Source organism: Macaca fascicularis, chromosome 4, assembly GCF_037993035.2.
Source record: "Macaca fascicularis isolate 582-1 chromosome 4, T2T-MFA8v1.1".
Taxonomy (NCBI): domain Eukaryota; kingdom Metazoa; phylum Chordata; class Mammalia; order Primates; family Cercopithecidae; genus Macaca; species Macaca fascicularis.
In genome coordinates, this window is record NC_088378.1 from 111,158,459 (window position 1) to 111,174,350 (window position 15,892).

Sequence of the window (15,892 nt, forward strand, 5' to 3'; positions counted from 1 at the left end):
GGTAGGGAGGGAGGGCGACAAGGACTGAAAAACTACCTATTGGGTACTATGCTCACTACTTGGGTGATGGGATCAATTGTACCCCAAACCTCAGCATCATGCACTTTACCCATGTAACAAACTTGCATATGTACCCCTGGACCTAAAATACAAGTTGAAATTAAAAAGGAAAGAAGTTGCAAGCTAATAAGTTAGATAGCCAGTAGGTAAAAGTCTCAGAACCTTCCCGGTCTTTGATAATGTGATCTGGCCCCCATAACCTCTCTGACCTTGTCTATTAAAACTCTCCCCTTCCTTAACATTCATCCAGTCACACTGCCCTCCTTCCTGTTCTTTAATCATGGTAGGAACCCTATCACCCTAGGGTTCAGTATTCCCTCTCTCCTCAAAGACCCACTTGGCTCAATTCTTTACCTCCTTGAGGTGTTTATTCAAAACCACCTTCCTCATAATGCTTTTCCTGCCCCCACATGCACACATGCCTTTCTCCTTTCCCTGTTTTTCTAAGATGTATCAACATATATTCACTATTTAAACATGTATCATATATTTAGTTTACCAACATATGTTTATTTAGTTTACTATTTCCACCCACAAGGATGACAGCACAAAGAATTTTTGTTTGTTTTACTGTTATGTCCCAGACAGGCAGCCAAAATACTTTAATTCAACTTCTATGAACCTAGTGAACGTGTTGGCACAAACCTTTGCCTATGGTGAAATAGGGGGAGTTGCCAATGGTCACTAAATTTAGAAGATGGATAGCCAATCAGGAAATATTAATTTATGGTTTCAAAATACATGTGAAATATTTTCACCACAAAGTGATCATTTTTAGGAGTTGATGGACATAAAAGAAATAATTGGGCATAGCTCAATGACTAATCATTGGTATGTCCACCTCAATTTTTCTCTTGACTTTATTTTAACCTATAAAATAAACATTTAAGTCATATTAAGCATAGTCATTTTTCCTGTTGTAGTTTATCCTTGAAGTCTGCTAAGTAAAAATGTACCTTTTTGAAATGACATCTTGCACCAATATTTTGAATATGTATTATTATTAGAAAATGCAAATTGAATTTAAAAACATACAACAGACATAAACAAAAAAGTCACAGAAAAACACAAATGGCCAATACTCACATGAGAAACTCAACTTCACTTGTAATCAGCAAAATGCAAATTAAAATAAAATGGAATCATTATGATTGCTAAAAACTTAAAATTTTAATAATCTCGAGTGTGATTGAGGATATACATAAGGATATTCTGTCATCCTCTGCTGGTTGGAGTATAAATTAATGTGGACACTTTAGAGGGTAGTTTGGTGGCATCTATTAACTCTAAAAATGAACACAGACCATCACATTGCGATTCCATTTCTCACGTTTGCACATGAGAAACTTTCTCTCATGTTTACAAGGAGATATAATCAAGTATGTTTATCAGTATTAGTAATAATAATTTTTTTTTTTTTTTTTTTTTGAAACGGAGTCTTGCTCTGTCACCAGGCTGGAGTGCAGTGGCGCAGCAATCTCAACTCACTGCAACCTCTGCCTCCTGAGTTCAAGTGATCCTCCTGTCTCAGCCTCCCGAGTAGCTGGGGCTACAAGTGCGCACCACCATGCCCAACTAATTTTTTGTATTTTTTTTTTTTTTTTTTTTTTTTTCGAGACGGAGTCTCGCTGTGTCTCCCAGGCTGGAGTGCAGTGGCGTGATCTCGGCTCACTGCAAGCTCCGCCTCCCGGGTTCACGCCATTCTCCCGCCTCAGCCTCCCAAGTAGCTGAGACTACAGGCGCCCGCCACCACGCCCGGCTAGTTTTTTGTATTTTTAGTAGAGACAGCGTTTCATCATGTTGGCCAAGTTGGTCTCGATCTCTTGACCTCGTGATCCACCCACCTTGCCCTCCCAAAGTGCTGAGATTACAGGCGTGAGCCACCATGCCCCAGACGGTAACAAAATAATTTTAAGCAACTCAAAACATGGCAACATGGCAGTGGTTAAGTAAACTGTGGTATAGTTAATCTAAGATAATCAAACTATGACAAATCCAGTAGTAAAAGCCAGTGCATCTGAAGTTTAAAGAACAGGAGGAAAGTGTGCAGACAGCATCATCATATTTTCATGTAGGTTGTTCATTGAACATCTCCAGGCAACACTATCCACATAAATTACAATGTGATGACTTCCCCTTGGGGTTATGCAGTGCATCATATGCACAATGGTGCATGAAGGTGGGATAATGTTGGGAATTTAACAGGAGGCCAAATCATGCAAAGCTTCAGAGGTTATGATAAAGAATCTGCATTTTATTCTAAGTAAAATCCCTGAAGGGCTTAAAGAAGGCAATTAATTGATGTTTTCAAAAGGTTTCTCTGGCAGATATATAAAATGGATGTGAACAGATAAAGACAAAAAGTAAAAGATCAATGAGGAGTATATTGCAATGATCTAATCAAGAGTTGATACTGACGTCAACTTGGATGGTGGCAGTGGTAATGGAAAGATGGGGCAAATAAGAAATATATCATGCAGCTATAATCTATTAATGCATTATATTGGGAAAAGTAAAGGAAATTTTGGAAAGAGCACAATCAAATTGATAAACAAGTTTCTATATGGGGCTTTGAATGGGTGGTGGGACCATTTGCTGATCTGAGGAAGGCTGAGGGAAGAGTATCTTTCAGCAGTACAACTTCAAACATGTTAAGTTCGATATAACTGAGATGGCCAAAACAAATAATCAATAAGAGAGATGACTATATAAAACTGAAGCTAAGAGAAGAGGTTTAGAGAGACGTAAATTTTGAAGGAGTTATTGTATGTACAGGTATTTCTTAAAGTCACGGAATTAGATGAGAGGTCACTAATGGAAAGAAAAGAAGAGAGACAGGCTACGGAAAGCCCTGAGGAATTATAAAATGTATAAGACAGGGGCATATGAAGCTAGAGAGATAGGGTGGGAAACTAGGAGTAATGGAATACAACTGAAAATAGCCTACTTACCCTTCAATGAGGGAACTGCTCAGGAAATCATCGTATATCCATTTTGTAAAATATTATGCCACAAAATAAAATCAACTGATCTTTGACAAAAGAGGTAGAAGAAAATGTGGAAAGCATAATCTTTTTGACAAATGATGCTAGAAGAAATGGACATCCACATGCAAAAAGAAAAAAAAGAATCTAAACACAGACATGACATCTTTCACAAAATTTAACTCAAAATGGATCTAAGAACTAAATGTAAAATAAAAAAACTATAAAACTCCTAGAAGAAAATATAAGAGAAAATCTAGATGACTTTGAGTTTGATGATGAGTTTCTAGATGCCAACCAAAGGCAGAATGCATGAAAGAAAAAAATGATAAATTAGATTTCATTAAAATTAAAAAACTAATCTGCCAAAGACACTTGAAATAGAGTGGGAATACAAGCCACAGAGTGGCAGAAAATATTTGCAAAATATATATCTGATAGAGAACTGTTATCCAAAGTAAATGAAGAATTTGTAAAATTCCACACAAAAATTAACTCAATTTTTAAAATGGGCAAAATATCTAAACTTAAACCTCACCAAAGAAGATACCCAGATGGCAAATAAGCTTATGAAGATGCTCAACATCGTATGTCATTAGGAAATTACAACTTATAATAATTGGATAACACTAGATACTTTTTAGAATAGCTAAAACCCAAACACTTATCACCCAAAGCCGGCAAGGATATGGAACAACAGGAACTCTCATTACTGGTAATGCAAAATTGTACAACAATTTTGGAAGACAATTGGGCAGTTTCTTACAAAACTAAAAATACTCTTACCATATGCTCAAACAATTGTGTTCCTTGGTATTTGTCCAAAGGAGCTTAAAATTTGTATTCATACTATATGATTCCAACTATATGATATTCTGGAAAAGGCAAAACTATGAAGTCAGTAAAAAAAGATCAATGATTGCCAGGGTGGAGGGAGGGTCAAAAAGGCAAGCAAAGAGGATTTTTAAGGCAATAAAATTATGTATGATTTTATGTATGATACTGTAATGGTAAATAAATTTCACAATGCATTTGTCAAAAACCATAGAATGTACATCAAGAGTGAATCCTATGTAAATGATGAACTTATGTGATAATGATGTGTCAGTACAGATTCATCCATTGAACAAATGTACTCTAGTGGGCGATACTGACGGTGGAGAAGGCTGCGCATGTGTTGAGGCAAGGGGTATATGGGAACCCTAATACTTGCCACTCAGTTTTGCTGTGAACCTAAAGTGGCTCTAAAAAAATAAAGTGTATTTTTACAAATACCTTCCATGTATTTAAAAGAAGTGATAGGCAAAATACGCTAATATCAGTTTCACAAAGATAGATGGGAAAAAAGCAATTACTTATGCATAGTTTACATAAAATGTGGTTTTATTTAAAATAAATCAAGTATTAGATATACGCATATGTTAATTGTATGTGTATTTTTTTTAAGTCTGGCTACATGTACAATAAACTTAACAGTAATTCCTGGGGTTAGGAGAGGAGAAAGAACAATGAAATTTCACTTAAAAAATGTTACACACTTTTATATTGTTTGTCTTATAATAAACATGTATTAATTTAAAAATATTTACAAAACAGTTTCAAAAGGACACGCACATTTTAAATCACCCTTGTGTTCTTAAAATTTTTAACCAGGTTTTATGAAAATGTGGTCCCAGGAATCTCTCTGTCAGAAACACCAGGAGGGTTTATTAAAAATGGGGGTGCCCTCTGAATCCCATCCCAGCTTTTTTTTTTTTTTAAAGACAGGGTCTAACTCTGTCGCCCAAGCTGGAGTACAGTGGTGCCATCTCAGCTCACTGCAACCTCCACCCACCTCCCAAGTTCAATTGATCCTTCCACTTCAGCCTCCCCAGCAGCTGGGACCACAGGCATTCACCACCATGCCCAGCTAACTTTTTTTTGGAGTGATGGGGTTTCGCCATGTTGCTCAGGCTGGTCTCAAACTCCTGAGCTCAAGCGATCCTCTAGCCTCAGCCTCCCAAAGTGCTGGGATTACAGGAGTGAACCATTGCGCCAGGCCCCCATCCTGGCTTTAATAAATCAGGCCCTCTAGGAATGAGGTATAGCACTTTGCATTCTTGGCAACACCATGAGGTGATTCTAACCTCTACCCTTCTGAATCGCAATAAGTCGAAATGAATGAGTACAGTTAAAAAAAAAAAAAAAAAAACAGCAAAAGCCAACACTTCTTGGATAAACACCTACCAATTATTCAATCTAAAGTAAAAAGAGCCGTTAGCATATGCCTGGTCCAAAGAGCAGGGAGAAAACTAAATAACTGGATTAATGGCTAAGCAATGTCCTGAACCAGGGCGCACTCTAAGCAGCACCGTAACATTTTAAGAAAAGAAGGCATATAGATTCCATAGGGATAAAAACTGGCCAAATGTGCAGAACTTTCCGTCTCCCTCTCATAATTCCCATTGGGTCAGTTATACACAGAAGCAAAAAAAAAAAAAATCAATATATTATGCCTTAAAATATACTTGACTTGATTATACTCTATATTCGAATCAGAAATATAGAGGCTGAAGAATAACTTATATAGTGTTGTTCTCTATCTTCCAACATTTGAACTATCTTTCTGAAAGCATTATAAATGTAAGACATTTCCAAGAATTTCAGCTATGCATCTGATCCCTCTATATAATACAATCTAGAGCAGAAGATTTGTGTCACATAGTATCAGTCAAAAAAGGCATAGTTACCAGAAGCAAGAGAAGACTTTTCAGTAAGTGGCTTCGTTACAAAAGCCTAAAGTTAGTGGAATCAGAACAGACTCACAAATTTACCAAGGTTCGACGTACTCATCTACAAGCAACTCGTGGGCAATAAATCCTTAAATTACAAAATTACATAAGCAGTTTATTGTATTTATGAGCAATGTTTTTTTAATCCAGCAGATAACTCACAGAGTTCTCTTTCTCTCCTCCCCCCCAGCTTTATCCATAAGTGATCCATCTTTCAGAAGCAGTGAGTTATCCTGGATGTCTTTTGCTTCCTTTCATGTTCGAAAAAAGACACATATTCAATTGCAGTTTCAGCCTCTCGCTGCAGATGGTATCCTATTTTATGCTGCACAACACTTAAAAGCCCAATCAGGTAAGATTGGCAGGCTGTTTGTTTGCAGAATGAAAAAAGAAAAACACCCTAATGAATTCCTAATAGTCTATTAAATAATGTATGATAGTGTTTGTGTCACCTAGTCTTTAAATATGTAAACATTTGATGCTTTTATGTTCTATTGTCACTGCAAGTGTATGCGTATGAATTTAGAGGTCCTAAATATTCTAATAAAATAGCAACAGATTTGTTGGAATTAAAGTTTGCAAAATCTAAATATAGTATATGCTCAACTTTAAAACAACACCTCAAAAAAGACATTAAAGCCATGCATGATAGTACTGTGTCAAAGGAGACAAAATATGCATATAAAAGATTTTTTAAAAGGAAGGCATGGCTGATATATTTCATGTAGATTCAACCACATTTATAGCTCCAAAAATTCTCTTTAAGTTGTTCTGTCATCCAAATAGTAAACCCAGGATTTGTGTTCTAAAATGCTTATAAAAACATACTGGAATTTTAAAAGGTACTTATTTATCATAAAATATAAAATAAAGTATCCAATTAGTGTTTTAAAAAATAATTTTTTAGGTTTTACTATTTTACCCGATTTCCATTTTCATACGTTTCTCCAAAATTCTGACAGACATTTGCACACATAGTTACATCTCCATTGCTAAGTATTTTTAAAATCTTACATCTGACTTTCTTTGATTTTGCTTCTCAGAAAATGAGAAACAATTTTGGTATAGAGAAATAATTACAATTGCTTATTTTGTTTCACATCATTAACAAAAATGGTGCTCTAATTATCATAATCTAAGTAGTTCTTATAGAAGTGTCTTGACTGGCTTCTAAATGATAAGAATATCAGGGAATTCGACCAAAGTGGTTCCATCTCAGTGCATTTCTGAAATACCCTGAAAATAATTTCAAAGAGAAAAAGTACAATTGAGCTATAAAATACAGCTCAGAAGAAATTTGTTCTCCTGAGATTTGATATTTGGTTTTAAATTCATGATTAAATCTCCCTGTGAAAATGTCAAATAGGAGAACCACACACAGAAATTTTCTATTTATAAATCAAGAGACATTAAAAGACAAGTTCAGTTATATTGCTAATAAAACTCAAAATTAACATAAGTGGGACCTATGTAAAAGGGCAGAAAATCAAGGTATATTCAGGATTGTGACTGGCTGGGAATACTGTACTATAGTTTTATAATCAGTACAACAGATACATATTTGTGTTTATGTATATGAAATATAAAGCTCATACACACTAATATACATAGGAGGGCAAAAGCACATCTTCTTACATCTGTTATTCAATGCATGTAGTTCAAAACAATCAAGAGTTTCCTTTTTATGCCATCAGACACTACTTACAGAGATTCATTAGTTTCACACAATTGATGCTGCATTTGACACTTATATAAGAAAATCATGAAAATTTTTAAATATTAAAAATATAAGTTCTGCATGCTTAAACCTAGATTAACCAAAAACAATCATCAGATGAAAGGCATAAACTTATCTTTTAGTAATCAAGTGATGTAACAAGTTTATTTGAAGCCTCTCATTTAAGGTTGCAGAAAATACAGCTGACAGTTCTGTACTTTGTACCTTCTCTAAGAGCTGTGCCTGATGTAAACATTAACCAAATCTTCATAGTTGATCCTCTGCTAAGAGGACCTATTAGTAAAAACTAACCAAACACTTAAACAAAGTTAAAATCCAAAAATTTAAATATAAGAAGCCAATGTGGTTTTCACATATTGAAAACCAAATTCTAAATTAACATGGTTTCTGTATCTCTTTAGAGGTTAATAATTTGAGTACTCTCAAGTAGTGTAAAATTAAAAAAAAAATAACTTGAACATTATACTAGATGATTTTAGATCTCTGCTTTTTGAAAGATATTTTAAAGAAATAAGACTCTGGTCCCTTTTCGTCTATTTCTGCTAAAAATTTAACACCTTTAAAAGATTTTTGACATATAAAAATTAATATTTTGTTAAGCACAAATTAATCAAAGCCTGAATTCGTCTGACAGTTATAATCCTCCCAATGTGTATAAAAAGGCCTAGTCATTGCAATGTGAAGTTAAAACATATTCAAATAATTAAGCTATATTTTAAATGTTTAAATTACCATTGCTTTCCTTTTCTAGAGAAAAGAACGTATATGCAATTCCCCTGATAACGCTGATTCTGTAGTCTCTTCACAAATATTAGGTCCTATAAGATTTCTCTGATCTATAATAAAGCACGGTGGGATAGCAGATAATGAGGTAGAAACAATAGCAGAACAAAGGTGGGAGGAGACTCAGTCATGGTTGAGTGGGCATTAAATAGCCAAAGTGAATTCATTTATGATCTTTATCCTATTTGAGCTGTTTCTTGTAAGAATTGTTCATTACATGTTCTTACTCTAATGCCAATCCGAGGCCGGGTGCAGTGGCTTATGCCTGTAATCCCACCACTTTGGGAGGCTGAGGTGGACAGATCACCTGAAGTCAGGAGGTCAAGACCAGCCTGGCCAACATGGTAAAACCTCGTCTCTACCCAAAATACAAAAATTAGCCAGCGTGATGGCCAGCGCCTGTAGTCCCAGCTACTCGAGAGACTGAGGGAGCCTGGGAGGTGGAGGTTGCAGTGAACCGAGATCGCACCATTGCACCCCAACTTGGGGGACAGAGCAGGACTCTGTCTCAAAATAAAAATAATGCCAATCTGTACTTATGACCCGTAACTAGAGAATCATATCCTAATGCAATGAAATTTAAAAGTCTAAGATTTTTTAAGCTAATACAGCTTTTAGCTTCCAGAGCCACAGAAGGAAAACTTTTTGTCAGTTTTTCATAAGAACATACTAGCTGAGTTAAAATAACCCTTTCTTCACAGAAGCTATCCTTGCTCTTTCTTCTGGTTGGCAACATGACCAGTGATAGTATAGATCACAGCTTCAGCTTTCCTAATCATTTCTTAGATATTTTTTATTCTAATGTACCTCTTCACTATGAAATTGTTTACTACAGGAACACTCTACAACACAAAGAGCAAGAAAAGCTTCCTCCATAATCTTTCGAAAGATAACTGGTTTGTGTTCACTTGCAGGCCATAAAGTATATTTAGGTTGCTGTAAATTTTTTGAACTTAATATCAATTATGTTTACTTGTTCTAGTTGTGGTATAACCCATTGTATATTTTTCTTTCCTAATCTGAAAGTTTATAATGCTGCTTCTCTTTCCTTATAGTTAAAAATGCTGTACATGTTAGAAAGTATGCAAATAAACTGAGTTTCTTCCTTTGTTATGAATTTTTTAAAACAATTTTCATGTCATTATAGGAAAAAAGTTTTTGCTTTCAAGCTAAAACCATTATTTGAGAAATGTCCTGAGTCATCTCAACCCACAACCCTACAAACGTATTTCTTCATTCAATAATTATTTAGCATCTATTTATGTGCCAGATACCGTTTTGGGTGCTGTGAATAAACTGTTGGACCAAACCTAACACAGACCCTGTTCTCATAAAGCTTACAACCTAGTGGATAAAGCAGCTGTTAATCAAATAATCATATATGTAATGACATGGTATACTCACTAAAAATTCCCTATGAGGAAAATAAAGCAAGAGAACCATAGTTTGATAGGTGAAGAACTATAGAGCTGCCAGGTATTCCAACCACTCTAGAATGGCTTGGTATAGACCACAATGGAGAGAGAAGGAAAGAACACCATTTGCAGGAGGGAGGCATGGAAATATGGCACTCTGGAGGAAGAAGTAGTGTAGCATAATGCTGAATATCCCTGTATGAGAAAAGAGAAAGGTTGGGAAATTTCAGAGGGAGAAGAAAATGTTTCATGGAGCCTTCTGCATGGTTCATTATTAATAAGTCATTTTGATATCCTCTTGAAGCAATCTTAACATTGAAGAACATTCTTTTTCCAAGCTTGTAGAATTGCCTTTAATTTTCTTCTGAATGCCTCATTGCAACTTCAGATGCTGGATGGTATTTGTTCCAATTTCTTCACACAACTACATAATTATGAAATGATATATATTGTAATGGAAGGAAACCTAGTGATATTAAAGCACTGACAGAAAAAAAAAAAATGCCTGGCCAACTCTGGGAAATCAAAGAAAATTTCTCTGAGGAAGTTGACACTTGATCTGAAACCTGAAGGATGGGTAGGAGTTATCTAGTTGAGGTGGAATGGGGCAGAGGAGTGTTCCTAGAAAACAGGCAAATGAAATCCTTGACAAGGTCAATGTTGTTGGAGTAAAGAGAATGTAAGGATGGGGAAAGAGAACATTCCAGGTAAGGTTGGAGAGAGAGGAAAGGAGCCAGGAATGTGCAGAGAATTTATAGGTACCTAACCTGAAAATAGTGAACGCCATTAAACGGTATCATAAGGATCAGGCTTTCATTTGAAGAAAAACCTCACTTTAATTTACTACCACAATACATTCATTCAATGAAAACTGTCCACAACTACAGAAAAATTATGTAGTCAATTGCTGAACAAAATGAAAGAATACAGGATATATGCATTTTGTTCTGTGAGTGGAAGTAAAACTAACACAATTGTGCTCAAGAGCTGTTACTTTTTTCCCCATAACCAAAACTCACCCAACTTGGCAAGAAAGAGCAAAAGTTTTCAATGGAAACTTTTACTGTTGCTAATCAAACTTACTGTTTGCTTTCTTGCAGGTGATTTTTTATGTATCTCTTTAGTAAATGGTTCCGTTCAACTTCGCTACAACCTTGGTGACAGAACTATCATTCTAGAAACTCTCCAAAAAGTAACTATAAACGGAAGTACTTGGCACATAATAAAAGCAGGAAGAGTTGGTGCAGAAGGTTACCTGGATCTAGATGGAATAAATGTAACAGAAAAAGCCTCCACTAAAATGAGTTCTCTGGACACAAATACAGACTTCTATATTGGAGGAGTATCTTCTTTAAATCTTGTAAATCCCATGGCAATAGAAAATGAACCTGTAGGTTTTCACGGCTGTATCCGACAAGTTATCATAAATAATCAAGAATTACAACTAACTGAATTCGGAGCAAAAGGTGGTTCAAATGTAGGTGACTGTGATGGGACAGCCTGTGGGTACAATACATGCAGAAACGGAGGTGAATGTAGAGTAAATGGCACAACTTTTTCTTGCAGATGTTTGCCAGATTGGGCTGGAAATATATGTAACCAGTCTGCGTACTGTTTGAATAATCTTTGCCTCCACCAGTCTTTATGTATACCTGATCAATCATTTTCTTACAGTTGCCTGTGTACTTTGGGTTGGGTGGGAAGGTATTGTGAAAACAAAACTTCATTTACAACTGCAAAATTCATGGGCAATTCTTACATTAAATACATTGATCCAAATTACAGAATGAGAAACCTCCAGTTCACTACTATATCTTTAAATTTCAGTACCACTAAAACAGAAGGTCTAATTATATGGATGGGAATAGCTCAAAATGAAGAAAATGATTTTCTAGCAATTGGTCTCCATAATCAGACCTTGAAAATAGCAGTTAACTTAGGAGAAAGAATCTCTGTGCCTATGAGCTATAACAATGGCACATTCTGTTGTAATAAATGGCACCATGTAATTGTAATTCAAAATCAGACTCTTATCAAGGCCTACGTAAATAACAGTCTAATTCTTTCCGAGGATATTGATCCACATAAAAACTTTGTTGCTCTAAACTATGAAGGCATTTGTTATCTAGGGGGTTTTGAATATGGTCGAAAGGTAAATATCGTTACTCAAGAGATTTTTAAAACCAATTTTGTTGGCAAAATTAAAGATGTTGTATTTTTTCAGGATCCAAAAAAAATTGAACTAATTAAATTAGAAGGATACAATGTTTATGATGGAGATGAACAAAATGAAGTTACATAAGTTAACACTAGAGATTTTAGTACACACTATACATAAATGCAGTTATTTTGATAGTTATTTCTTTGGTACATTGCTCACGGGGAATCAACTGTTTACTATTACCTGAAATAGTCTAAATGCTAACATATCTTTTTGGTAGGATTGTAAAATGTCACTGAAGGTTCTGATTGTTTTTCCTACATCTAATTTATCTGTATATATTTTGACTCATGTTTTAACTCCATTAGTTCATTCAGTGCTTATTCACGGAATGTGCTTATTCACTTTGCTTATTCACTTTTTACCTATCCCTAATGCTTAAATTTTAAAATGAATGTGTAAACACAATTTTAAAAATCAATGTGTAAACTGAACTTTAAAATGTTGGGAATGAATTAGGGATAGGTACGAATAGGAAAAAGTCAAGTTATTAATCAAAGGAAAAATAAAATTTATACAAAGCAATGTAACCATATTGTATTACATGGCTTAGCTACAACTATTTGTATGATTCAACGATGTAAAACTTGAACATAGATTTAAACCAAAAATTATTGCATGAATGTAGAAAGAGACGGTGAGAGGAAAGGAGAACAGGCTGGTAAGAGCTAAATCCTTATCTTTTATAGTAAGACATTAATAGATATTACAGTATGTGCAACTTAAAAAATAGCATATGCATATCACAAACATGAAGGCAAATATCCTAAATATCTAAAAGAATTAAAAATGGTTGCCTCTGGAGAGAAGAGTAGTGCAGAGGCCTGTTGCTTTTTATTTATAAACCTTGTAGAACTATTTGGCTTTTTAAAACTATGTACTCATATTAACTGATCAAATTAAAAAATTAACCTTAATTTGTGTTTAACTGCTTTCAAGTCTACAGATCTCAAAATTGGGCATAAAATAGGTTCTAAACAATGCCACGGGAAATTACTGTCCTAACAATTTAGTACTGTTGATAGCATAACTTGAAAGTATTATTTTTCTCAAAACAGTTATTGATACAATTGTGAACAGAATTTTCACTTCCCACTCCCAGTCCACGACTGCAGATTGGAAAGCAGTTATTGCTGTTGTTACCTGACATTTTCTGAGTTTGATATCTGTGACAATTTTGCCACTTGACAACCAGCAACATATGACTGACTTGGTGAACTACCAGGTAGAATAGGTCATCTGGAGGAAAAAAATCTTAATAATAAACAGCATGTAATGTTCAAAAAGAAAAGTATGTAATTAATCATCAAGTAATTCGAGAAAAGAATTTACAAAAAGAGCTGATGAATACACATTTAACTTCTGTGCAGATTCCAATCTATACAAAGTAACTAGGCGTAATTTATCATTCAAAAAATATTACAGATTTTTGTCTTATTTTAGCCACTCCATTCATTCCAATCAAAAGGCTACAGACATTCCTAAAAGGACCTAGGACCAGAGTTAAGAATGTCTACACCATTTGACAGGGCACAAATGTTTCCAAACATACAGTTCATATTAACACTAGGAAGTGTGAGGGTAGAATATAAGGTAGAATTGCAGAATGTTTACACATTGATTCAAAGGTTTGTTTTTTAACAGAAACCACTCAAGACAACTCCATCAAATTTTGCTGAAAAACTGTTACCTAAACTGGTATTGGTCCATATTACTGCATTTAACTTTGGAGATACTTACACCATAAGGATAAATGCTCTAAAGAAATTCCTTTTGGCAGCTAGTAATCAAATCTAACCTTTCAGAAAATGCACGTCATGTATAAAAAGAAGGCTGTTTTATAAAAGCTTACAAAATCTTCAAAGAAACTGCCTGAATCACACTCCCATCATATTAGGTCACTTGTTCTCTCATAATAAAGTATGCCTTTTCTTTAAAATAGCACTTCCCAAAGTATGGTCCAAGAACCCCTGAGATATTTTCAAGGAATCCGGAGTCCTCCCTTTCCCAAAAACGAATGAACATATTAACAGATTTTCTTCATATATTTCAAATAAAACGACATACTACAAAACACTGCAGAGCACGTAAGAGAATCCAGCCCTAAGTTAGAAATTGGAAATATGCAAAAATGAAGACAATGACACTCTTCTTACTAGTTTGGAAGCTAACATTTATATAAATGTTGTATTAACAGATGAGATTATCATTAATAAATATTTTTAATGTTTATCATTTGACTTTCTTAGTATGCTAATGATATAAACCATATAATCAAAAGCTTTGGCATTTTCCATTTCTAAGAGTGTAAGGGGTCTTGAAACCAAAAGTTTGAGAATTGCTGCCTTAAAGCTTTTCACAGTTGCAATTTTAAGTTCAGATTTTATAACTTGTCTTCTACCTGTAATCTCCACAAAATTGGAACTTTCCCATTTTGCTCATCATTGAATTCCAAATGCAGAAAATTGTGCTTGCAGAATAGGCACACAATATTTAGGAACTGAAAACTGCTGCCTATTCTCCCATAAATCAAAATGACTTGAAAAATATATTTTTCACCTTAAAACCCTGCAAACTTCATGTAACAAATTAACACTATTCCTGCTTCCAATTTTGCTACCCTGGTGATGATGGTGTTGATGATTTCCTATGTGAAATGCTTTCCAGTATGAAATAAAAATGACTGCTACAGAAAGACTTTTAAGATAATTTTACTATAAATGTCACGAGGTTTCTCAAAGTGTTGAATGTAAACGGAACATTTTTATAAAATAAGATGCAGTAATATTTACCTTTTCAGTCTCCTTTTAAAGAATAAGTTCCTGAAAAAAAAAATTACTTTGAGGACAAAATTATCTTAAAATAAGTATTTTTAAAAGACAGCTTGGGCTAACATATACATATATATATACACACACATGGACATGCACACAATTATTACATAGAAAAAGTATTTTGGGGGTATTTGGAGTTATATTGGATTCATTGTCCTTTAGTGCTTAGGCTATTTCCCTCAATGACTCTGCTCTGCATCTATCTGTAAGATGAAACTTGACAGGGTGAACTCAAGCTTTCAAAGGACTTCTAGCTACTGATCTAATATTTGTTTTCAACTCAACTACTTTCTTGTTCTACGTATTAACTACTATAATTCTTTGTGAAACAGAAATCAAAGAATTAAGGTGTTTGGCACCTTTTTAAAAGCAGTAACCAATTTTATTTGCAATTTGCTTTAAGAGACAGAAATAAACCTGATTATGTATACAGTTCTTTGTAGTCATTAGTAAGTTGTAGCCTGACCAGTGTTAGAGGGATCTGAGAAGATGAGCACAGTACAACTAGTATATCCAAATATTAAAATACTGATTTACTAAGATCTGGTTCACTATCAAGCTCTCATAATGCATTTCAGTGGTTCATAAACTTTAAAAAATCCTTAGCAAACTATCACAAGAACAGAAAACCAAACACCGCATGTTCTCACTCATAGGTGGGAACTGAACAATGAGATCACTTGGACTCAGGAAGGGAACATCACACACCGGGGCCTATCATGGGGAGGGGGGAGGGGGGAGGGATTGCATTGGGAGTTATACCTGATGTAAATGACGAGTTGATGGGTGCAGCACACCAACATGGCACAAGTATACATATGTAACAAACCTGCACGTTATGCACATGTACCCTACAACTTAAAGTATAATAATAATAAATAAATTAAAAAAACACAGCTACTATTAAAAACTTAGGAACAACAAAGTTACCTGTTAAGGGGTAGTTTTAACACACACGTTAACATGGAGGGGCTTCTCACTCCAATTTCTTCTCTACTGCTGGTGTTATTGTTCTTACATTTTTAACATGTATTTACTATAGCCTTAACTATTCTATAAAGATTTAAGATTAATTCACCCACAATA